Raw genomic sequence first — 26,051 nt, forward strand, 5'->3', positions numbered from 1 at the left:
TATATATATATATATATATATATATATATATATATATATATATATATATATATATATATACATGTATATTAACTCCCAACAATTTACAATGCTTTTTTAAACCTTGTCTAAAAGAGAAAAAGCATCATTAGAAGAACGAGCCAAAATACGGCAACAATATTCAATGAAAAGACGAGAGCAATAACGAGGGCGACCTTAGCGTATACTAATTTTCCAATGGATTGTATATAGGGTTTCTATGAGTGGACAGTTGTGAATGATAATCCAAGAAAATGTAAAATAATTGATTCAGTAAGATCCCATTCCTCAATATAGGAATGGCATCTTGCTGAGTCCATTCCTATATTGAAGAATCAACAATATTCCAATAGTTGTTTGCTGTAAATAACTGATTTTTGTTAGAGTTAAAATTCATAAGCCACTGCAAGCTCCAAGATGTTACAGAAGAGAGATCTGATTTAGAATTGATTGCCGGTTTTAAGCGGTCAAAAAGAAAAGACTTTTTGTCAAGACAAAAGTAAAAAGTTGAGTCATCAGTTAAATTGTTCTCCAAAATTTTAAAAAATTGTCACCATTTATTTTAAATTCCAGGAGACAGGAAACCAAAGTCCAGTCAAGCACTCAACAGGTTCAGACAGGATAACAAGTTCAGTCAAGCACTTATTAAATAATTTATAGAGAATTTAGAAGAGCTCTAGAGAAAACTTTTGTAAGACTATGACCGCACTGTTGTCTTGACAACAAATTATAGAAGATTTTAATTGAGAAATGGTGTAAGCAATGGAAACCAGAATGAATTGAATGTTTAAAATGAGTTTACTTGTTTAACTAGAATGGCAGGAAGCGTGTACTCATTAAACTTGAGGGGAAAATTAGAGGAAAATAGTTCTACCTTATTCTTTTCTAGATTTGTATGCGTTTATCTAAATTTGTATACATTTGACGTTGTCCATAGCATATACTTTGACTAACTTTTACATATGTTTTCATTAATGCCATTGATTCCATTAATACTTGTCTAACCATTATAACAATAGCTGATGTAATAATGCGAAAATAAATAATCTTTTTTAGGAATTTTTGATTTAGTAGGTGCTTTTTTATAAACGTAAAGCCTGTATTGATTATTTTTCTTTTTCTTTCGAAATTATATTTTAACTTTATCCAGTAGGCACGCAACGTTTTATTCACGTTTCAATCACGTGTATTTTACGTGACTTTGTCCAGGTTACTATTTTACGTAAAAGTTATGTGAAAGTTACGTGCCAAAATATCGCGTCTAACGGAACTTTTTTTATTCTTAATAAAAACCTGTGATAAGAAATATAAAAATTATATTTTTTATTAGATTATTTATTTTTTTATAGTATAGTTTTTGTATTCATTATATTAGTTATAATTATTTTACTTTTATGTTGATATAATTAATTTTTATTGTAGTTTAATCATAATTAAAAAAAAAAATTGGTCTATATTATATCTTATAACGCAATACATTTAAAACAAAACTAAATAGTCCAATATATTTTAAGTTGTAATATCTAATATCCAAATTACATCAAATTAAGTTAAATAAATTAGTACCAAGCGTCCCTATTTGCCACACAAATAAGATTAAACTCAAATACAAGGTATGCTTTTTTTCTACTTTATGATATAATATTTTAGACTGGCGAATTTGTCCATTTTGCTTACTTTTAGTACAAAATAAGTTATGTTAAAACGAATTTAATATCAAATTAAGTAAGCTACATGGACAAATTATAAATTCTAGCAGAACTTATTCTTGATTCTTGAGCAATAATAATGTCTGTAGAACTTCTGCTTACATTATTGCTTAAGAGTCAATTAGATAAAAACCAAAATAGATTTTCTTCTATTATTTGGTTTTTATCAACAAGGTTAAAGAATTTATCCAAGATAATATCAATAAACAAATGTGTTATGTTATTTATTATTAATATATGTATATATTATTATTATATACTTTATCTTTTTGTAATATATGACATCTTGATCTTGTGCTTTACTTGTTAAAAAAGGTTAATACTTATTTATTTCATTTTTTTATATTATTTAAAAATTATATGATTAATATATATATTTGAATTGTATTTATGAAATTGTTATTGTATATATTATATGACTTTTATTGCTATTGTTATGATGCTATTGTATTTAAAACTGCATTATACTTATCTTTCAATGTTGACAACCTTCCAATATGTAAAGCAAGTTTCTCTCAAATATAGCATTGCTTTTTTTAAAAATTGTTTCATGATTTAGATCAAAGAAATAGCAACACCAGAAAATCTTGTTGCCAAAACAGTTGGCGACTCACCATGTAAGACTTGTGTTAAAAGTATGTGATTTAAGATAATTATTTAATAATCATATTAATATTTGATTTTTATTTGTTTCGTTTTAGCTAAATTTGGTGTCGCTAGCTATTATTGGAGAAAATATTGACTTATTCATTAGATAAAGTTTGATGCATGCTCTTACCCGGTTTCTTCTTCACGTTTCAATCATGTATATTTTAGGTGACCTTGTCCAGGTTACAATTTTACTTGATGGAAGTATGAAAGTTACGTTGCCAAAATATTGTGTATTTCGGATCTTTTTTTATTAATAAAAACCTATGATTAGAGACTTGGAAAGATATTCTTTATTTTATTTACTATTTTTTTATAATTGAGTTTCAGGGATTATTTTTTTTGGGATATTCCTGGAATACTGGATATTTTTCTGAAATTTATCTTTTTCCAAATATCCAAAAAGTTTTCCATACATGCAAGTTAAAGTATATATTATTGTCATCAACTTGGCTGAATGCAAAATTAAGGGAAAAATTAGGGGGAAAATATTCTGAATTTTTTGAGGATATTTTGCCGCAAACAATTTTCAAAATTTTAAAAATATAACGATTATATAAAATATGTAGTTATTCATTATTGTAATTACTTTTTATTATACTTTTATAATAATATAATTTTTTTGCATTGTAGTTTTATAATAATAAAAAAAGTATCAGGGTATAAGATATCTTATAACATCGCAATGCACTTTTGACAAAAATAAAATGTCACATATATAATATTTTATCTAAACATATTATATTATTTTATATCTAAGTTTTATCAATTTAGGTTTAATAAATATATTACAAAGCTTAGTTCAAAATCGTGTAACGTTATGGCAGATAATTCTCATATTGCAACATGCAAAAGATCAAACCCAAATACAAGGTATAGTTTTTTTTTCTACCCTATTATATAATATTTTAGACTGTCAAATTTGTCGATGTAATTAATTTAATAATAAATAAGTTCTTATAACTTTTTTAATATTAAATTTATTAAACTACATGACAAATGATAAGTTCTGTATAAAATATTATTGACCAGGAAGATCCAATGGTATTGTTATGTTATTGCCTAGGAATATCATTCTGTAGTAAGACACAATAACCTTTTAACTTTTAAAGTTTGAGAAAATTCAGTTTTCCCTCTCTTTGTCTTTTTTTGTGATCGCACCCTGTAGCAAGAATTTAATTTAGTTCATATCTTGTTGGAGAATGCAACTTGATTCTGAGTTGAATTTTCAGCACTCGGTATTTATTGGTGACCTAATTTGACAATACTTTATTATACATACTTTTAGTTTTATACTTAATATATTATATATAATTAGGGGTAGATGAGGCTCCTTAGCCGTGGTGAATGTTTCCACAGCTAAAGGAGCCTCAAGATGAAAATCTCTCCATGGGTAGGAAAATCATGATGTAAAATCCCCACTATAATGTTGTGTGGTTATGTGGTAACTATTACATTTTAAAAAATTGTTATAATTTTTCTGTGTGCATTCTAAAATTACATTTAATGTTCAAAACTTTGTAGATTACTCATTTAAAGCAACTTCGTGGGCTGTCACCTTTGCATCTAGTGAGTTAATGTATGAACAAGTTAATGCAGAAACAAGTGCAAATATAAGAAAACGGAAAACAAAGAAAACAAATTATTTAATCAGATGTTATCACATAAGGTGAGTACAGGTCTTTTTCTAATCGCGCGCATCAGTTGTTAACTTTATATATAGATATATATTTATCTATAGACAGATATTAGATATAGATATATATAGATAAACAATATTTTTTTAGACTTGTATTTATTATTTTGTACTTCTTTTTTTTATTTATCTGTCGAATTTTTTGTTGTCTTTTTTTATTAAATCCTTATTTATTTTTTAGCAATAAGAGTATAAAATTAGGAGGCAAATGACTTTTTTTATTTTTCTACATTGTATGTAGTATTGTTTTCTTAAAATTATTTAATGATTTAGATAAAAGAGAACAACTAGAAAATCTTGTTGCCAAAATGGTTGGCAACTTACCAAGTAAGTTTTGTTTTAAAAGTTCGTGATTTAAGATAATTATTAAATAATCATATTCTTATTTAAGATTTTATTCGTTTCTTTTCAGCTAAATATGATTCATTAGATAAAGTTTGATGCGTACTCTTATAGGAGAAAATATCGACTGATTCGTTAGATTATGTTTGAAGCGTGCTTTTATGGGAGAATATATCGACTGGTTCGTTAGATTAAGTTTGAAGTGCGCTCTTTGTGGATCGAAGCGTGCTCTTCGTAAGTTGCAGATCTATGACTTTGTACTTATTACTTATTGGATATAAGGAGGATATTTTAACAAAAGTGCAGCTTTTATTACAAATTCAAAATGTTTATGTCAAGAACTAATATACTGACTAATAAAACCATGTAATTTAATACGTATTAAATATTTCCTCGACGATGTTTTTTTTTCTTTACACGAATCCAAACACTTCGTTTTTATAAAGCATAGTTATTGCTTGAATATTACGTGCCAAAATTAACGTAAAAAGCACGTCATGGGGACAGTTCATGGGGACCAAAAAGTCACCTAAATATCACGTGCCAAAAGTAACGTGAAAAACACGTCCATAAATCACGTGAATTGGTCATTTGATGGGGACCAAAAAGTCACCTAAATGTCACGTGCCAAAATAACGTGAAATTCACGTTTTTGTCACGTCGCTGTGCTACTGGGTAATCAGATGTTTATCTAATAAAACTTATAAAGTTTTGCAGTCTAAATATTTATCTCAGTCAGTACATAAATGATAAAATAGTTAAAACAAACATTTATATTAATAATATTATATTTAATATAATATGAGTTATAATACGAGTATAATAGTTATATTAATAACAATAATAATTATAATGATAACAATAATAATAGTAATAATAATATAATACGCTGTGACAATTGTGGAGCACAATAACAAAAGATGTTGTACAGCTATAAATATTTATACAATAACATTGTTTACTTTTCAATTTATATAATTTTTATTTAGTATTATTTAATAATAAATAATTTTTGCAATAATCTGATATTAAGTTTATTTTTGAATCGATCAATTATTATTGATTCTATAATATATGGCGGTGAACCATTCCAAGCTTCTACAACTCTTGTGCATAATTTTACAGTTTTACAATTGAATTTCATTAAACATGATGATGTCTGTTTCATAATATTATCGATATCTTTTTGTAATTTATGTATGTGTATATTTTCATCTATTTTAACAATATTTATTATTTTGCTATCATCTGCATATAGTTTAAACAAGATTTTTCAGTGTGTCTGGTAGATCTTTTATAAAAATTAAAAATAGAAGAGGCCCATGGACAGAATCTTGTGGAACTTCTCTCTCAAGTGTTAACCATTTTGATAAACATTCCTCTAAATTACTCGTTGCTTTCAGTTTTGTAAATAATCTACTCTCCAATTAAGTATTATTCTGACAATACCATAGGATTTTAACTTGAAATCTGTATGCAACATATAAACACACCAGCCATTTTAAATAGCATTAAATAAAATATCTTGTGTTTCAAGTAGAATTGTCGTACAGCTTTTGTTCTTTTAAAAACCTTGCTGTTTACTATTTAATAAATTGTTTGTTAACATGTGTTATATAATTTTGTCACTTGGACTTAAATGTCAAAAGATTGATTCGAAAATTCTGTCTAGTATTGACGTTTATAATATTGGTCTACAACTTGCTGGATAATTTTTATCTCCTTTCTTGGGTAATGGTGTTACATATGCCATTTTCAATTTGAGTGGAAATATTTATTCTTTTAAAGATCTTTTGAATAGTATTTCTAGAGGTTTTCAAACACTTTTTGACATTCTTTTAACACGTATGAGCTTACACCACCTGCACTAAATGCTTTTTTATGCTACTAGCTTAAAAACCTTACAAAGTTAATAAACTTAGAAAGTTGAAAAACTTATCAGTGTTATATTGTTTAATTAACAGAGTATAACAAGTTTTACAGACACTCAAAATACGTTGGTTTATTTTAAAACATTTGTAAATTTTTTCCAGCTTATGATTTACTGTGAATATAATTGTTTTTATGTCAGAGTGAAAATAAAAAAATTAGTATTTTTTTGTTTGGGTGACAATAAAAAGATTAGAGTTTCTATGTTCTAGTGAGAGCAAAAATTAGAGTCATTAGCCAAAAGAATCTATTTATATTAGATAAATACCATTCATATAGAAAAAAAAAAATAACTTTCTAATCGAGCTTTGTGGAGCACATAAAATTTGCAGTTTTTAGAGCACAGTATATCTGCCATTATAATCTTAAACACCTTAAACATTCCAAAGTTATATTTAAAAAAAAAAATTGTTTTTCTTTTATGGTTGATATTCTACATATAAAGTCTTAGTTAAAGAAAGATGTAGAGATTTTATTTTTTATTTATATGAGATGTTGAAGAGAGATTTTTATTTTTTTATGTAACTGCTTATGTTTAAAAGTCTATTTGGCTTTATATTTTTCGAATTATATAGAAATAGTTTTGGCTTTATATTTTTCAGCAGCAAAGTTGGAAGATACAACATCGTAATTAACTTTGCAAGATCTGTTTCGATTGAAAGAATAAAACAGTTGTTAAGACAATCTGGTCTACGCCTGACATCAATTTGGACTTATTAAACAGTCAAGAATCTAAAGTTAAAGATCTGGTTCTTCTGTTTCCAAATGGTCTTAGTAAAGAAGAGTTTATTGATGAATTCCACCACCTTTTTTCTTTCCAACACCAGCAGACGAATGATTGTCCCTTACATCTTATTAATAGCATTTATGTGAAGAGATACGGAAGAAACTTCCCCCAGAATCTGGGGAAAATTTTCTTCAAATCTCTTTTGAAAGAATCTTTTTTACTTAGTATCTGTGACCGAAGGTTAGAGATCTTTTAGCAAGTTAGCTCTCGTCAAGACCGCTCTAAGAGCTACCATGGGACAGGATTGTCTTAACAACTGTTTTATCTTTTCAATCGAAACAAATCTTGCAAAGTAAATTACGATGTTGTAACTTCCAACTTTGCTGCTAGAAAAGCTCGCAAAGTCTTGGTATAACATCAAAAAAACTTGATATCAAATACAGAAACTTTTTTTTCGTTGTTGTGTTTGATTGTTTGATTCTTGAACTGTCTTAAATATAGAATTTTTAAATGCTGAGTGAATACTAGAAATAAAAGTCTTATTTTTATTTAGGTGGAGGTAAGGGGAGGGGGGGGGGGGAAAGACGCATCCAGTAAAATTTTTTATGATATACCTCAAGCATCATAAACTCTCTGTGCGCCCCTGAGTGTGGTATAACTTAACACAGTTGGTTTGAAATTTAATGAAGCACTTTTTCTAACGCATCACCACTGCCAAACAATTAATTAAACACACACAAACAAATACACATACAGACAAACACACACACATAGATATATATACACACACATATATTGATCGTATTTGGGCGTCAATTTGGGCGCCGCCCAAAAATTAGGACTTCTTTTTTTTTTTTTTTACGTTTTTTACGGCAGATAATGTCTTTTTCGCGGAAAAACGCCAATATTCTGCAATATTACCACTAAATTTTAACGGGGCGCGGGACCGCCACCCAAATTTTTTCTCCTCGAAAAGCCCCTGATATATATATATATATATATATATATATATATATATATATATATATATATATATATATATATATATATATATATATATATATATATATATATATATATATATATATATATATATATGATAATTTGAAAGCTTAAGAAATTCAACTTTTTTATGGCACTAATGTTTAAAGAAAATCACCCGCTAAGAAAATCAAATTACAAAAATTGTTTTAAAAAAGTAACAATGGCGATGGAGTATGCTCTGTTATTAAAACAAAACAAAATAGAAAAATATTAGAAAAAATCTGAAAATGACTGTCTAATCTCTGTAACAAATGTTAAAAGTAGGAATTTGATGCTTACACACATTAGTTGCAAATTGTTAATTTTTTAAAGATTTTAAAAGTTTTTCAAAAGATTTTTAAAGTTTTTAAAAATTAAGGAGGGCTAAGACAGCCAGAATCAGAACTTGAATTGAAAGTTTCCCATATGTCGGGGGACTATCACTCCCTCCACCCCCCTGTTCCTACGCCAGTGTGTGTGTGTATATATATATATATATATATATATATATATATATATATATATATATATATATATACATATATATACATATATATATATATATATATATATATATATATATATATATATATATATATATATATATACATATATATATATATGTAGTATATATATACACACAAATATATATATGTGTGTATATATATATATATATATATATATATATATATATATATATATATATATATATATATATATATATATATACACACAAATATATATATGTGTGTATATATATATATATATATATATATATATATATATATATTGTGTGTGTGTATATATATATATATATATATATATATATATATATATATATATATATATATATATATATATATAACATTTTTATTTTTTATTTTGTACATTATATTTTTAGCAAAATAAATTTTATTTTAAAGTTTCAAAAGCTATTTAGGCTTTACTGTTATTTTTAAAAGGGCTCTATGAAAAGATTGTGGTGACATCAGCCATCTGTATTTTCTTTGAGTCCCTGTCTGTTTTTGTTTAAACTAGACGTTTTTTGTAATTTATTTCATTCTTTTATTATTCGAACAACGTATATATTAAACGAAAAAAAAAAAAAACTAAAAAAAACAACAAAAAAACAATCAGTAATAAATTTATGAGCATATATTGCATGTTTTTTTTTTAAGAGAGGGTGTGTTCCGTAAACGTACATTAGAGAGGATGTAAGCCTACCTTTTTGGTTATAATTTGATAAATTCGTAATTTTAGCATAACAATAAAAATTTTATATATTTTTTAATAAAAGCGTTTTTATACAAATTTTACAATAAAAGCAGATGAGAAATAGCTTAATAATTGTCAAAAATTGAACAACTATCAAAAATTGAATAGCTACAGCAAGCGTTGCAACAAGAGATGTAATTGTGCAATAAATTTAAATCCAAAACATTGGCCAGTCTAAAAAATGTTGTTGATTATAAAACTCCCACTCAAAACCGTTGCAAGCAGAGTTAACCACCCAAATGAACAAAAAGACATTTCCGAACTGGTAAATTTTGCACTTATAACAAAATGGTCTCCATTACATCTATTTTGATTGCAACAAAAAGCCTAAATAAAAAAAAATTAAAAAGTTATTTGCATAGATTGTTTAACTTTAATAAAGGAAAAAAGATTCAAATTATAACTGCATAACTTTTAATTGGTTTGGGAGTGTGGGAATGTGGGAGAGTCGGAGTATATATAACAATAGGAGGTCAGCTTTTATTTTAAGTATATTTTCAAAATATATCTAAAAACATTGAAAATAACTTAGCCAAACTTTTTTTTTTTAAATTCCGTTTCCATTAAAATGTCACAGTGCAATTATATATGCCGTTTATATGGTGTTACAATTAAAAGTAATTCATAAAATATATGAATATAAGCATATATACACTTACAAATGTATAGATTTGCACATACATAAATTGCATAAATTAAGTTGAAATTAAAAAATAAAAATGAAATATTTAATATTTGATGTATTTACACTATTTTTAAAATGTCATCATTTAAAGTTATTTTAAAAAAAATAATAAATTGTTAAGTGAATAGTTGAATCAAAAGTTTTTGGTACCAGTAGATTATTATGTACTAGAAATAAAAAATCAGCTATTATCACGTGTTTACGATATGATTTGTATAATGGTGTAATGACATAAAGCAAAACAAAAAAAAATTCTTTAAATTTTTCATTAAATTAATTATATTTATCTAATATTATAAATATAATTCAATTTTGTCGATATTATGGAGTTGATTCTATATATAATAATTGTAGATTGGTTTATATAAATAAGCATTAAGTACTTTATTATACTATTATAGTAGATGTTCGTTGTTTAAACTTAAATAACCTGTGCAATATATATATATAAAAAGTATATATATATATATATATATATATATATATATATATATATCTGTTAAGCACAATTGAAATAAATATTTTAATAAAATTAACAACACTTTTAAAATGTTTTATTTATATGTTTCGAACTACATGGTTTAGTAACATTTACAACAAACTTTACTGAAAATATATATAGAGAGAGAGAGAGGGAGAGAGAGAGAGAGAGAGAGAGAGAGAGAGAGAGAGAGAAAGAGAGAGAGAGAGAGAGAAAGAGAGAGGTGCTCTTTAAATAGGTTAGACCCCATTTACAGAGCACCTCTATAACCTGAAAATAAAGAAGATCTTTTATAACCTTAAAATAAAAAAGAATCGCTTTATTATGTATTTTAATTATTTTTTTAAAAGTAAGAAAAAACTGAAACTTATAATAAGAAACATAAAAAGAAAAACATCAAAAGATACTAATTAACTTTTAAAGATAAACTTAAAAAGAGATAAATGTCGCATAATAGTTTTTTAATAATAAAACTGTATGGTAATGTAAAATTTACATTTTTAGATTAAAATAATGTATAAAAGTAATGCGAGTTTAACTAAAAAAAAAATTTTTTGACATATTTTTTTACCCTGCACTTTTGGCTAGCTGAATACGGTTTACAATAATAACTCTGACAGAGCTTTACATCTTGTTTGGCACAGAGCTTAAGGTATCGAGATTTTACCAAGGTTTGATTACCAGATTTTACGGTATTGGTGTGATACATCGTCAAACAGGATTTTTCAGTTTCTTGACACTCTTCAAGTTTTTGTTTCACAAAACAATTTTTTTCTGTATCCGAAGAACATTTGTAACATTTTAGAGAAGAATCTGCGTAAAAACAACTTTTTTAATAGAAAATATTTTTTTTAGCAGTTTTGTAATAAAGAAGTATTTTTTTTTGTAACAGTAAAAAAAATTTTACACCTATAAATTTAAAGTAAACTAGTCAAAGCTTAAGTTAATTAAACAAAATGCCCGAGAATAATAACTCAAACAATTGAATTACTTATTGTTAATTAACTAAAAACTTGAACCTTACTGATATCAACGGATAACAACAAAATAACAAATCTCAAAATTGAAGCTAGCTGCATAATGAACCTTCAACTCTTTTTTTGACGTTTTTTCTCTGATCGCCCAAATGAATATGATATATGGAATTTGCAAAACACTTTTTCTCTCTTTTTTTCTTACAATACATCCTTTTTCTGCAAAGAAAACTATTGCAAATCTTACTCTAAATAATTCAATTTAAAAAAAAATGGAACTTGCTTCCATTAATTACTACCTTTGCCGATTAGAAATTTAATGAAGTTTGTTCAGTAAAAAATATTTTTTTGTCACTCTAAACACGTTTACTAAGTTCAGTTTGAAAGCATTAAATATTCAGACAATCACAATCAAACCTAATTTTACTTAATAACGATTTTTCATTTTTATTGAAAGAACTAGATAAAAGGATTTCCATATTAACAAATAGGAAAAGAAGGAACATTGAAAAAAAAGTAAAAAAAAAAACAATATAAAAATTATTAAAAATAATAAATGAAATAAAAATGATTCATAAAGTTATATTTACGATTTCACTGAATATTATCTTTATCATAGTTATCTCTGTAAAAAAGACAAGCGGTAACAGTTATTTTGTGTATGGGGAATACATTTTTATAAATTAATTTGATTTTGTTTATGAAAGGGGATAAACTTTTATGTTTATAAATTTTGAAGGTCTACAATGTTATGAATGTATTACTGACAATGATGAAAACTGTCTCTTTCATCAGAAAATAAAAAACTGTTCTCGTTATGAAAACACTTGTATTACCGTTTCCTATGGCTACGAAATAGAAGGTCCAGATTTTAGCTCATATGAAAGTTTTTTTGAAAAACAATGTCATAATTCTTTAGCTGAAAGTTGCTTTCACAGACGCAGAGTTTATGAAGAGACTGGGATCAAAAATCCAAAGGTATCATGTAATTTTTTTTTCAAAAACCACTCTAAATTTAGCCCAATTGATTTTAAACGTTCAAATTATACCCAGAATGTCTTTTTTAGCGTCTTTTACAAATACCTTTGTTAAATACATGCTGAGAATACATGATTAATCAAAAAAAGATTCATTTAATATTAGTTATATTAAAATTGTTGTTGCTCCATATAGTTTTTAGAGTTTTCAATTATACACCACATTGAAAACAACTTTATGTTAAACTAATTTACATTTTAATTTTGTTATAGGTATCGTGTTGCAAGAGCAATCTATGCAATAAAGCTGTTAAAGAAATAAACTTTTTGAAAACCTACAAAAACCAAAATTTAAAATTGTCACCAAAGCTACCCATTTTCTTTTTAGTTATATTATTTTTTAGTTATACTATTTTTATTTGAATTCTTCTAATTTATATTTAAATATACATTAGCAATAAAGAAAACGTTCAGTTTAAATTTTAGTTACCTACATAAAATGAAAAAAACAATTTATATCAATTTGAAAATAACAAATTCACTAAACTTTTTTAGTGAATTTGTTATTAAAAATTGATTGAAGGGGTAAATTTTTTATTACCTGATTAAAAAAAAAAAAATACCAATTTGACTTTTAATTGAAGATATTTAAAAAACTACCTTAGTCATATTAGTTATTAATACTTCTCATCATTTAACTATTGTTATTAGAGTTATCAGAGTAATCATCATCAGCTCTTTCCTCATCATTAGTTGTCTGAGAGTAAAATAAAGTTATTGGTTGAATTCTTTCAAAAATAAAACTAATTTTTAAAAATCATCAAGTTTGGCAGTGTTCATTGAGATTTGTCTATCACAATGTCTATCTACTTTTTGTAGATAGACATTGTGGTAGACTTTAGTTAGGGTTAGAGGGTGAAGTTTTGGAAGACTTATGATAGACTTTAGTTAGGGTTAGAGGGTGAAGTTTACTTCCTATAGTTTTTAGCTTAGCTATCTAACTTAATTGACATAATTTTTATTATGCTAATTTATCTGAGAAATCACTAATCTTTGATTTACAACTTTGTACGTCAAATATATAAAAAAAAAGTCAATTTTTCCATTTTTTTTGTACTTTTATTTTTTTCTTTTTTTCTAATACTTTCTTGATAAAAATACAAATAAACATCATCATTAATGCTCTTGTTTAGTAATTGATTGTCAGTAAGGTCATGCAAACAAAAAAACACAGGGCTGAAGCTGTCTCCAGTAAAATGCTTACACTCTAAAAAATCTTTCGTTATTTTCAAAAAAAAAAAATATATATTCTATTTATTTCGTCATTTTACACATTTTACAATGTTATCTATAAATTTAAACAAATATATATAATTACAAGCTGACTGGGGCAAGTAGAAGTCAAAATGACTTATCATCAAGCCCCTTTGTGAAATACAAAAAAAAAATACAATTAAATTTTACATTTTCCAATATTACATAAAAGAGTGAAATTATTAAGTTTAAAAAAAAAAAATTGGTTAGAAATTTTAGAAGGTTAGAGAAGAACTTAAAGTTAAAAAAAGAAGAAATTTAAGATAAAGTTAAAATATGAAATAACAAATAAAAAATTACAAATCTGAACATATTCGTATACATATTAAAGACAATAAACAAACAAAAAAAAAAAAAAAATTTAATTCGCTTCGTATGCATATACATATTCAATACAATATTAAAATTAAATAAAGTACATAAAAAATTAAAAATACAAAACTATTTCGATTTTTTTTTTCAAAAAAATGAGAGAATGTACGTAATGTTTAAATTTAGTAAGTGTTTTTTTATAGTTCTTTTAAATGTAGCAATAGATTTTATTTTTTTCATATTTTCGTCAAGAACCGAATTCCACAAGCGTGGTCCCCGGCATATAGTCGAGAAGTCAGATTTTTTGAGTGATGTTAGTGGGATGTAGTAATTACTCATTGAATGTCTTGTTTCATATTTATGATTAATTCGAGTGAAACTTTTAAAAAAATATTTTGGAATCATTTCATTTTGAAGTTTAAACATAAATAACAAGTTATAGTATATATTTAGTTTGTATACATTTAGAGCATTTATTTCCTTGAGTAACGGCTCGGCACTTTCGTATCTACTTGCGCCCAAAACTAATCTACTTGCTTGCTTTTGTTTTGTATAAATAATTTTTAGGAAAGATAAATGATTGTTTGCCCAGGCAATATTACAATAGTTAATATGACTATGTATAAATGAAAAGTATAAATTTTTTAAACATAAATTATTTAAAAGATGTTTTGTCTTGTACATAATCCCCAGGGTCTTTGAAACTTTGTTCTCGACTAGCTTTATTTGGCTTTTCCAATTTAAATTCTCATCGAAAATTATTCCTAGTATTTTCATTGAAAAAACTCTTTTTATTTTAATATTGTTAATTGTTAGTTCAGGTAATTTGAGTGGAAGGTTCTCGGATTTAGATGACTTAGCAAACAAAATATATTTCGTTTTTTCAATATTTAATGAAAGTTTATTTGCTTCAAACCACTCATTAAGATATATTAAATCTGTGTTTACAATATAAAAAATATTTTTTAAATTTGAGTCAGAAAAGAAAACATTTGTGTCATCAGCAAAAATAATATAATTAAGTATTTTTGAAGACAAATAAATATCATTAATATAAATTAAAAACAGCAGGGGTCCAAGTATTGATCCTTGGGGAACTCCGCAATTTATTGATTCAAATGGGGAACATGTTAAGTCATATGGTACTCCTTGTTTACGATTTTGTAAATAACATTGCAGCCACTTTAAATTGGAGTGAACTACTCCATAATTGTGTAGTTTATAAATTAGAATCTTGTGGTTGACAGTATCAAATGCTTTTGATAGATCTAGAAAAATTCCGAGTGTGTAACTGTCGTTATCAAAACCATTTAAAATTTGGTTGGCAAGATCAATTACTGCATGTTCCGTGGAATGGTTGTTGCGAAATCCAAACTGTTTATGATAAAGAATGTTGTTTTTTTCAAGATAATTGTACAGTCTGTTGTGCATAATACGCTCTAGTATTTTGGAAAAACAAGAAAGTATGGAAATTGGTCTGTAGTTAGATTTTATTGAGTCATCACCGCCTTTGTATATCGGAATTATTTTTGCTAATTTTAGTTGGTCAGGAAAAATGCCGTTTTTTAGGGAAAGATTAAAAATTTTAAAAAGAGGTTTTGTCTATAATATCTGAGACCGCTTTTACAACATCAGGGTTAACTTCATCCAGACCCGCACTTTTATTTGTTTTCAGCATACTAATTGCTAGTCGAAGTTCATCAATTAAAAGCTCCGACTCCTCCATGAAGGAATCAGATTTTTTCAAAAAAAATTTAAATGATTTTTTTCCCTCAGGAATTGCACCGGCAAGCTCTTTTCCTATATTTATAAAAAAGCTATTAAATGTTTCAGCAATTTCTTTATTAACAAAAGCATCTCCTCTATTATCATCTCTTTGCAATCTTTTTGGAAGATTATCACTTTTCACAATTCCCACTCCTGTTATTTCTTTAATTACATTCCATGTTTTCCTTGCATTTCCAAATGTTTTATTAAGTAACGAAGAGTAGTAATTTTTTTTGGATTGCTTTTTTAATTTTTCAAAAGAATTTTTATATTTTTTGTATTTGATTTCATTTTTGTAGTTCTTTTTTTTTAAAAATTTTTGGTAAAGTTTCTGTTTCCTTTTTGACGACTTAATGAGTCCTCTCGTCATCCACGGACTTAACAAATTTTTAGAATTAACAATTTTTTTTATTTTTGGAAAGGCCTTTTCGTATTGTCTTGTAAACATGCGAATAAAAAAATTGTAGCCATCATTAACGTCATTGGAATCAGTTAAAAGTTCCCAGTTTACTTCATGTAAGAGATCACGAAACGTGGCGATTGATTCATTATTTATTTTCCTTACGTATACCGTTTTTGTTTTTATTTTATTCTCAAGGGTTGCAGAATTTATTATCAGAAAAACTGGAAAGTGATCAGTTAAATCTGTTTTAATAATACCACTTTGGATTTTAGTCCTTGTGTAATTATTAGTAATAATATTATCGATAATAGATGCAGTTGTTTTAGTCACACGTGTTGGCTTATTAATCATGGGAAAAACGCTGTATTGCAAAAGTGTATTTATAAAATTCACAACTTGGTTATTAGCTTTATTATTCAATAAATTCAAATTAAAATCACCTAATAAGTACACATTTTTTTTAATAAGCTTTGGAAGCAAATAGTTTAAGTGGTTTTCAAATTGATTGTAATTACCGTTTGGCGGTCTATATATTGCAGTTATAAATGTATTTTTATTTGTTTTATTAATTATTTCAATAGTTAATGACTCACAATTAGCATCATTTACTTTGAGGTTTTCAACATGTTTAAAAACCAATGAGTTTAGGACGAAAATAGATACGCCCCCGCCATTGCCGTTTTCTCTCGGTTGATGAATAGGTTTATACCCTGATAATTGAAAGTTAGAATTTATCGCGTCTCGATGACACCAAGTTTCTGTCAGACAGATAATACTAAACTTGTTACTTATATTATTTAACATCAATTTTAAATTTTCAAAGTTTTTATTTATGCTTCTGATGTTTATATGTAATAATGAAAAATAAGATGATGAAGAATTAAGAACATGTTTAACATCGTCAACATTGTAATAAGTCGTATCTACTGAAATTTCGTCAAAAAAGTTCATGTTTTTATCATCGTCATTAATTCGGTTTAGTGCGTTTTTCCTTTCTGATATGTCAAAAACATTAAAACTGTTGGCTTCCGTCATTTTAACAATAAAAACTAAGAATATTATTTAAGACATAAAAATATAATAAATAAATATACTTTAAGCATTCTTATGTGATTTTTCAAAATCTTTAACTACTAATTTATCATAAATAACAACAGAATATTTACCGTTGTTCCTGTGAGTTCGCATTTCTTCAAAGAGATTTTTCCGTATGGTTAGGGTATCCAAGGAGTAGTCCTCATTTATAAATATTCCTCTTCCTTTTAACTTTTTTGAATTCTTTAATATGCTAATTTTATCTTTATAGTTCAGGAGTTTTATCACGATTGATTTTGATTTGCTTAGCCCAGTTTTTCCGGTTCTATGTGCCCTTTCAATAACTACGCCACTTACATTTAGATTGTTTTCAAAGATATTAAGAACTTTTTCTTCAGATACATTCCAACTTTCATTTTCACTTTCTGCTATTCCTTCGAGACGCAAATTATTTCTTCTCAGTCGATCTTTCAGTTGTCGCAGCTTATTTTTTTCTTCCGCATTAAATGCTACTTTTGTAACAATTTTTTCTTCAATTTTATTAATTTTTTCTTCCTGTGTATCTTGTGTAAAAGTGATACTGTTTTCAATATCTTTTTGAGTCTGTTCTAATTTTGAGAGTCTGTCATTTATTTTTCCCATTTCAAATTTCCTCAAATTACTTTCAGCTTGCAAAGCTTTGCATATTTGACTCTCGGAAAGATTTCCTTGAAATAAGGAAATTGGTTTTTATGGAAATTCCTTAAAAATCTTTCCTTATTTTTAAGGAAAAAATTAAAGAAACAGTCCCTTAAAATTGACATATTGAAAGTATCCCTTGAAACTAGGTAATTTTTAAGATAAAATTGTTCCTTAAAAATTAGTTTCTTAAAATAAGGTTATCGATAGGTAATAATTTTCTTTATGTCAATAATATTCTACCAATCTATATAATGCATTTTGATTATTTTACGTCATATTAATACGTAATATTATTACATAATATATTACGTACTATAAACACGTTGTATTATTGCGTAATATTATTACGTAATATTATTGAGGCAATTAATTTGCAAATAATACAGTATTTCTTTATTTTAAGACAGCAGACTTTCTTACTGCATTATCAATTATTACTGTACGTTTACTTAACATACTTTTAAAAAACGCAAAACCATTAACAAAGATAAATACATAAACATATTAAAAAGCTATTATCTACAAAATATAGAGGAGAGTGGGGAGAAGTGGAACGCGGGAGAAGTAAGACAGCTTGAAATTTCTAATTAGGAGTGGCGCCTAAATTCTTTTACTTAATGTAAACAATTAAATTTCTTCCCCTTTATTTAGCAGAAATTGCTTTGTTTCCCTGCGTGCACTAGAAGCCCTAATTTTGAAATGTACCTTAAAAAAGTGTTTACATTGGGGTGAAGTGGGACAGAAAAAAGAAATATTTATGCCCCCTTCTTCCCGTCGCCATTTGATTATTTCGATTGGTGAAAGCTCTTGAACATTTTTATGTCGATTAGGTGATTTTATGATTTTCTCAGTTTCTATTAAATAATTTGTGTTAAAATGTAGTTTTAAATTTATTTGTTCCACTTCTACTCACACCTGTCCCACTTTACCCCAATGGCGCAGTTTCTCTAAAAGCAAAAATTTATAAACTTAGTTATAATTGGCGGGAAACTTAAGGGGATAGAATCGGTGTCTAAAAAGAAGGTTTATTCTTAAAAACTTATTTGGTTCAGTTTATACATCGTTATACATGGTTCAGTTTATACATCTAAGACACTTTTACAAAAAACGTTTTATTTATAAACTGCAGTTGTGAGCATTTAGGAATATGTAAATACTACAGACGGTTGTTTAACTGTAAATTGATGTAAACTTTAAAAAATTTTTTTTTTTTTTTATTAAGTATGAAATATAAAAATTAATTTTAAAAATAAGTTGTGCTGCACTGTTGAGTTCAGATGAGAAAAAAGTGCTCTCTAAATGAGCAAAAATAGGTAATTCCATTGGCTTAATGGGTAAAGCCTACTGACTCAGCCGATCTGTGATTAGAAACTACTTTAATAGCCCTCATACGTATGAAATAAAAACAAGTCCTGGACTTCCATCAAAAATAAATGACCGTGATAGGCAAAAGTTGTCATGCCTTAAATTTCTCATTACCTGCGAGTTATTCATAATGTTTTTCCCCTTTCGCGCAAAAAACTTCAGAAAAACCAATTGACAACAATTGATAACAAACAAATAAACGTATTGACAACAAACAAATAAACAATCAAATGCCATTTGCAAAGGATCACGTAACATGTGGACCACGTGACGTAACATGGAAAGGAGAGTGGCAACAAGTAGAGTTTTTTTTACAAAAACGAGTTTGAATTAATGGACCAAATAGATGGAGTTGTTACTTTCAAAATTTGGGTAAAGAACCAGTAACACAACAACGGTGTCAAATGGGTGGTGGTGATGTAATGATTTGATGTGCAATTAGGTATAACGATAAATCAAAATTTCAATTTGTTGACGGAAAAATGAAGACTTTTATTGGTTTAAAGATTATCTTTTAATTATTCAAGAACTTTTACGACGTCATCCGTCATTACGAGGTGAAGCTCCGTAATTACGACGTGAAGCATTAGTGGTAAAAATTTTGTTCTTCAGAAAGAAAATTCTAGCGTTCGTACAGATAAGATACACCTAAATAAATATTTTAGGATTACCTAATCATTTTGTCGCACAGTAGTAGTTTGTCGCATATGACCAATATTGATTTAATAGATCTCATTTTAAACAAATGATATATTCAATTAGATATAGTTAAATAGATATAACTTAATTTTAATGATTTCAGTATATAAAATTTGAACTTAGATAAAACTGAAATCTTTTATTTCTGTGACTTTTTTCAGATTTTTGCTTCTTATTTGAATTATGCGTTTTTTTATTTATTACAGTAACAAATGACAAATTTTTTTTCATATAGTCATAAGTTATATTAAAAAAAAATCAAGAAGTATATAAAGACTACAGGGGTAAAACCGCAAATGTCTATTTTTTGAAAATTTTAAGTTTTAGATATTTTTATGATATTTTAGTACTAAGCTATTTTAATTCAAAAACTCATAACAAAAAAAATATGTTTTACGGTTCTATGGTTATTTAAAATAGGGCAACTTTGAAACAACCACTGTTGTCCAAAGTTTACCGGGTAAAAACCACAGTTGTCCAAGTTATTTATAACTAAACCAATAATAATAAAAGCCTAATTCAAAGTAAGAAAATTTTTTTATTGCTCTAAATCGATCCAGATTCATCAAAGAAAAGCTGAAACGGTATTTGAAGAAAAAAGCTGCACGGCTTCCAACTCATCACGCTTTTAATTGTGAAGTAATTTACTTAGATTTCCCCCAAAAAAAAACTTAAACGTTTGAAATCAATATGTATACTATTCCTGGCAACTATTGCTTTATTTTTTCAACACTCATATACTCTTAACTGAAAAAGTATATTTTTTGTTGCAATAACGAAACTGTTGGAAACAGATGGTCTGATGTATGATCCATGGTACACGGATCATACATCAGACTTAAATTATTGATTAACTCAAATGTAAAGGGTATCAAATTGATTTACAATTTATGTGCTGGGTAAAATTAAAAATGGAAAATTTTAGATGGATTTTATTATCTAGTTCATAAAACTGAAACATTTGACAGCATTACATTTCCAATAAGAACTCTGTCACATTTTGTATAGGTATGACAACTACACAGAATGTGGCAGAGTACAATGTGACAAAAAGATGGCCATTGTCCAAAAAGGGGTCCTAACCTCTTCGGAAATGACCCCAAAAATCCCTTTGAGGGGTGGTTCTATAAGTAATAGGGATCACTTTAGAGAAAAAATTAAAATCTTTTAATTAAGTCTGCCAGAGAAAATTGCATTTAAGATTTCCGCCTAAATACACCAAAAACCTTTATTTTCAAAAGTGTTTGCACAGTTTTTTTTTTGCTTTAAATTTTACAAATATCACAAACTAACATCCCTTAGACTCAAAATTATTTTTTAATAAAGAATATTTGTAGAAACATTCCAACACTAGTATATCAATATACAATATAGTATATTATATTTCTTTTGATTTTTAGTAAGATAAAAAATCAAAAGAAATTGATGTTAAAATTTTATTCTTAAGCATGACATTATTTAAAACACAACTTTTTTCTAAAGGATGTGCATATATTTCTAAATATATATACACTGAATTACAAAGAAGCTTAAACCAATACAAATTTGAGACTGTAGATATTCTTTTGATATCGAGACTGTAGATCTTCTTACAAAAATAAGTAATTACGCACACGAAAATATACTCTGACTGAGATTTTTCTCCTGAGAATTTTTAATCCAAAACAATTTAATTTCAAATGTGTTTGCTTTAAAGATCAATATCACAACTAAGAAGTTTGTCCCTATATTCAGGATGAGAAAGTTGCCTTTTAAACCTTTGCTGGTGGATCTTGATTTTGGAATGCATTGATTCAGTGGTTTGCTGAGTGAAAACTTCGAGCCCAGTTTCATTTTTTTCAGCAAATTCCTTAATGTGGTAAAAACCTGCATTTGCTTTGGGACTAACTGAAATTCCAAGGGCTAGGTAAGAATGCCTAAATTCTGAAACACTTTGACAGAATTCTGCCCCCAAAATCTTTCCAAAACAAGCTTTTTTAACAGATTGAAGTTTTTTGAAGCAATCAACAAAAGGTATTGCCTGCAATCACAATACTTTTGGGCAAGACTCCGAAAAATGTCAACATTCTTCAACAGGTTGTTACATTCATTTCCATTGGACTGTTCCCCATAATATGCTTGCATTTGAAGATGCAAGAGATTTGGCTATTGTTGTGCTTGATACCATATTTGAAGGAGTTGCTTGAAAATATGGTTGAAGATTCCAAGATAAAGATGGAATTTCATTGGAGGAATTACATCAAGAATAAGCTTAGATTGTCTGTAGGGGTTAATTAATGGAGGATGGACAACATTTAAATAATTCTTAGCCAATTGAAGTTTTGCACCTGAAGAGAGGAATCCAGCATAGCTGTAGCATAAAGAACTAAATGTTCTTAATTGGCCAGAGTTTGTAAGGTTGTCAAATTCGGCATCACACCAGCAACATGAGTGTTTGCTAGAGTGAGACTGGATACCACATAAAATGTTGGCTATTTTCACCTCACATGAAATTATGTAAGACACATCTTCAATTTGTATGAGGCTTAACATTGTCCTAAGATTTTCATATTTTTCAAGAATACCTTCTGCTGCAGAAGGTATTCAGAGCAATCAGCTATTTTATTACACCACAATCCTGGGCAGAAGAACTTGATTGGAGACATGATGATCCTTGAGTATAAGTTTGCTTGGAATATGCATCAGTTTCGTTGAGGGTAATTTTAAAGAATGGACCACCTCCATCAATTTCAAGTTTAACTAAATGATGAATGAGGGGACGTAGTGATAAGGCAAATATTGTCTTCTTTTAGCCCCGGTCATGTAAATTTTATTTATATAAAACGGCATTGTATTCTTTTTTTGATCACGAAATGAGTAAATAAATAAGTGTGATGTAAGTCCTCTTACTAAGAGAATATGATTGATTAAGGCGTTTAAGTTTTTGCAGTGAATAACTTTTCAAACTTGGTTTTTCATTTTTTTGTCCAGAATGACAACATTTGACATCATGAAAAAATCTGCTAATTTTTTCCAGAAGTTTTCAAATTTTTGCTTCACTTTTTCCTCAACAGCTCTTTTTTCCATTGAGTCATTTAGAGCTAATGCAAGCCTTTTCAATTTAAAATTGGAAAGATTCGTTCTGTTTTGAACTTGGAGCAACATTTCAGCAGTAAATAACTGCTGCTTGTCAAGTGGAGGTAAATCTTTAAAATTTCCTGGCAGAACTTTTAAAGATTTACCTCCACTTGCTCGACTAAGTTTGACAGTACCTTCTGGAGAGGCAACTTTTTTATAGATTAAATCAGCTGCTATTTATTCAGCACACTTACCGTCCTCTACGGCAAGTTTCTGTACATTTTCCCGCGGTGTACCTACAAAACAAAAGTAAGGATGTTCTTTCGCAAGTACCGACAAACAGATACTGCTTTTTTTTTCCAGCTGGCTGTGATGATGAAGGTTTAGAACTGAAAGTTTTGATACGGTAAGTTTCAGGATAGACTTTTATTTTTTGATTCAATATATTAAGCTCAATCTGTGGCTGATTTTCTTTGAACTTTGATTTATTTGCCATACAAATTATACACTGGCAAGCACCAGAATATCTTGTAGATAGCTTAATGATAATCAAATTGGAATTGTGCAAGTCTGGTATCTGTCCAATAATGTATTGTTGTAGTTTGCTTCTACATGAATTTCAAATGCCAGTTGGAATTTTCTCACCATTAAAATTAATATTACACTTAAAAATATAATAATAATAATAATAATAATAATTAGAGATTAAAGTACCATTACTTACAACAATCACAATAGTAATGAAGTAATTCAGAAGCACTAAAACAAGTTAGCAATGAGTTTGAAAAAGCGTTTGTAAAAAGTTTATATTTTAGTCTTTTTTTAAATGTTTCTAAAGAGGTTGAGTTTCGTGTGTTCATAGATAAACCATTCCAAATTCGAGGTGCAGTCATACAAAAAGAATTTTAGCCCAGAGAAGTTTTTTGTTGACGAAGTGTAAGTTGACAACTTTCTAATGATCTCGTATTTTGTTTTGAAGTTTGGACTTCTAGGAGTTCAAATAAATAAGCAGGATATTTAGATAATAAAATTTTATATGTGATAACTGTTATCATATAGATTATACTTTAATTTATTGGCAACCAATGAAAAGATTTCAGCAATACTTCTGAATTTAAATGAATAGGAGAATGGAAAACGATTCGAGAATAGCTATTCTAAGTTCGTTGGAGTTTTTTTGAGAAGTACCAGATAAAAGACTATTGTTTCAATAGTCAAGCTGATACAACAATACCACATGCAATTGTATTTGCAGTTTCTTTAGTCAGACATGGGCAAATTTGGCGAAGTGCACGAATATGGTAATTGCAGGATTTGATAGTGTTGTTTATGTGCTTGTCCATAGAGAGAGATGAATCTAGGGTAACACCAAGGATTTTTATCTGAATTTGTCGTTACATTAGCACACACATTGATTTTGTTAATGCTATATTTGCCTGGGCAGATTAAAGATAGTACAAAGACAGTATAAAGTTGGGTATAATCAGCATATTGAAGATGATTGGTACCGAGTTTAGCTATATATGATATATAGGTGAAACAAAGATGAAAAACAGAAATGGGCCTAATGCACTACCCTGTGGTACTCCTGTTGAACTTGCTATTAGTCTAGATTTTTGCTATTAGTCTAGATTTTGAAGTTACGTGTGGAAGAAGACGAGATAAGCTTTTCAAGAAATTTGGAAATTGTATTGAGATTTGATATTAGGCGTAGATTTAATAAATCAAAATAACTGCTAGTCCTGATTTTTTGGGAATTGGTGTTATTTGAGTAACTTTATATGAGGCTGGGAAAATTCCAGATTTGAATGAGAGGTCAGCAAGGTGAGCTATAATTGGACTGAAAAGTTCTGAACAAGATTTAAGGATGCTTATTGGAATAATATCAAGTGGCAATGTCTTAGGTTTGAGAGCTTTGATTATTTTTGGCACATCGGTAGGTGTGACTGTACCAAATGTTGTTAAAATATCTACCGGGGGATATAACTCTAAGAGGAATTTAGATTTTGGTTTTTTTGCAAGCTTTTCCTGGCTAGTATTTTTTATACTTTCAAGTTTGCGTATGAAATATTGACATATTATATTACAATTTGCTTCTGGTGTTGTGTTTTTAGTTTTAGAACTATTTGAATGTTGTAATTTCTTGGCAATATATATGATAAGCAAAATGGCATTACTTGCAATTCTTTTATAAAGCATGACAAGTTTAGTTTTATAAAGTTTCGTTTTGAAAACCAAACAGTTTTACTATTTGAAGGTTGAAGATAAAGTGCCACCCGAATCATGTAGTGATCTGAAATACCCTCATCAGTTACTTGAATATTGTTGAGTGAAACGTCATCATGTCCATTTATTACTAGATCAAGCAAGTTGTCTATACCGGTAGTAGATGATATTCGAGTTGGAGATTGAACTCTTTGTATCATGTTGTAGGTCTCTAGAATCTCAGCAAGTCTTGGATTGCAGATTGTTGGAGTAGTACCTGGGCAGTTAAAGTCACCACACAGAAATATTTCTCCAGATAATGTTTGAAGTTCTTCGAGGAGATCAGATAATTCGAAAAAGAAAATACTTGTCGGAATGATTGAATTTGATCGATAAATAGCAATAATATTGTAGATATTATTTGCCAGATTTAGTTTGGCAGATGTACGTTCATAAGACAGGCAGGTAGACGGTAACAAGAATCATTTGATATTTAAGGTGTCCTGGTATATTATTGCAACGCCTTCTCCACGATGATCTGATCGACAGTACTGAACTGTTTTAAAGCCTGGTGGAGCCATTCTTCTTGAATTGCAGTAGGGTCGTCTGACTTTATCCAAGTTTCAGTGAATATAAAAATATCTAGATAATGATTTTGCACTATATCATGAATGATAGCAGATTTTTTTATAGCAGATTGAACATTTTGTATACCCAAGTTTAATGTAG

At 27.6% G+C, this 26,051-nt stretch overlaps 3 long non-coding RNA genes across 6 annotated transcripts; 2 read left to right on the plus strand and 1 right to left on the minus strand.

Moving 5' to 3' along the window:
- Positions 1 to 1,309: 1,309 nt before the first annotated feature.
- On the plus strand, positions 1,310 to 4,813 carry LOC136090389 (uncharacterized). Of its 4 annotated transcripts, none has more exons than XR_010643393.1 (6): positions 1,310 to 1,631; positions 2,287 to 2,344; positions 2,429 to 3,248; positions 3,900 to 4,044; positions 4,345 to 4,398; positions 4,484 to 4,813. It is a non-coding gene; the product is annotated as an uncharacterized LOC136090389 (long non-coding RNA). The 4 variants fall into 4 exon arrangements; XR_010643392.1 differs by lacking the exon at positions 1,310 to 1,631 and having other exon boundaries at positions 1,963 to 2,344; positions 2,429 to 2,557; positions 3,150 to 3,248; XR_010643394.1 differs by having other exon boundaries at positions 1,310 to 2,344; positions 4,528 to 4,813.
- A 4,486-nt stretch (positions 4,814 to 9,299) lies between these two features.
- On the minus strand, positions 9,300 to 11,844 carry LOC136072874 (uncharacterized). The gene is made up of 3 exons (XR_010643244.1): positions 11,558 to 11,844; positions 11,105 to 11,346; positions 9,300 to 9,694 (listed from the first exon to the last, which is right to left on the minus strand). It is a non-coding gene; the product is annotated as an uncharacterized LOC136072874 (long non-coding RNA).
- Positions 11,845 to 12,004: 160 nt separating this feature from the next.
- LOC124815879 (uncharacterized) lies at positions 12,005 to 12,859 on the plus strand. The gene is made up of 3 exons (XR_010643245.1): positions 12,005 to 12,150; positions 12,247 to 12,485; positions 12,758 to 12,859. It is a non-coding gene; the product is annotated as an uncharacterized LOC124815879 (long non-coding RNA).
- The last annotated feature ends 13,192 nt before the right edge of the window (positions 12,860 to 26,051 follow it).

The sequence above is a fragment of the Hydra vulgaris genome, chromosome 13 (assembly GCF_038396675.1).
Source record: "Hydra vulgaris chromosome 13, alternate assembly HydraT2T_AEP".
In the NCBI taxonomy this organism is placed as follows: domain Eukaryota; kingdom Metazoa; phylum Cnidaria; class Hydrozoa; order Anthoathecata; family Hydridae; genus Hydra; species Hydra vulgaris.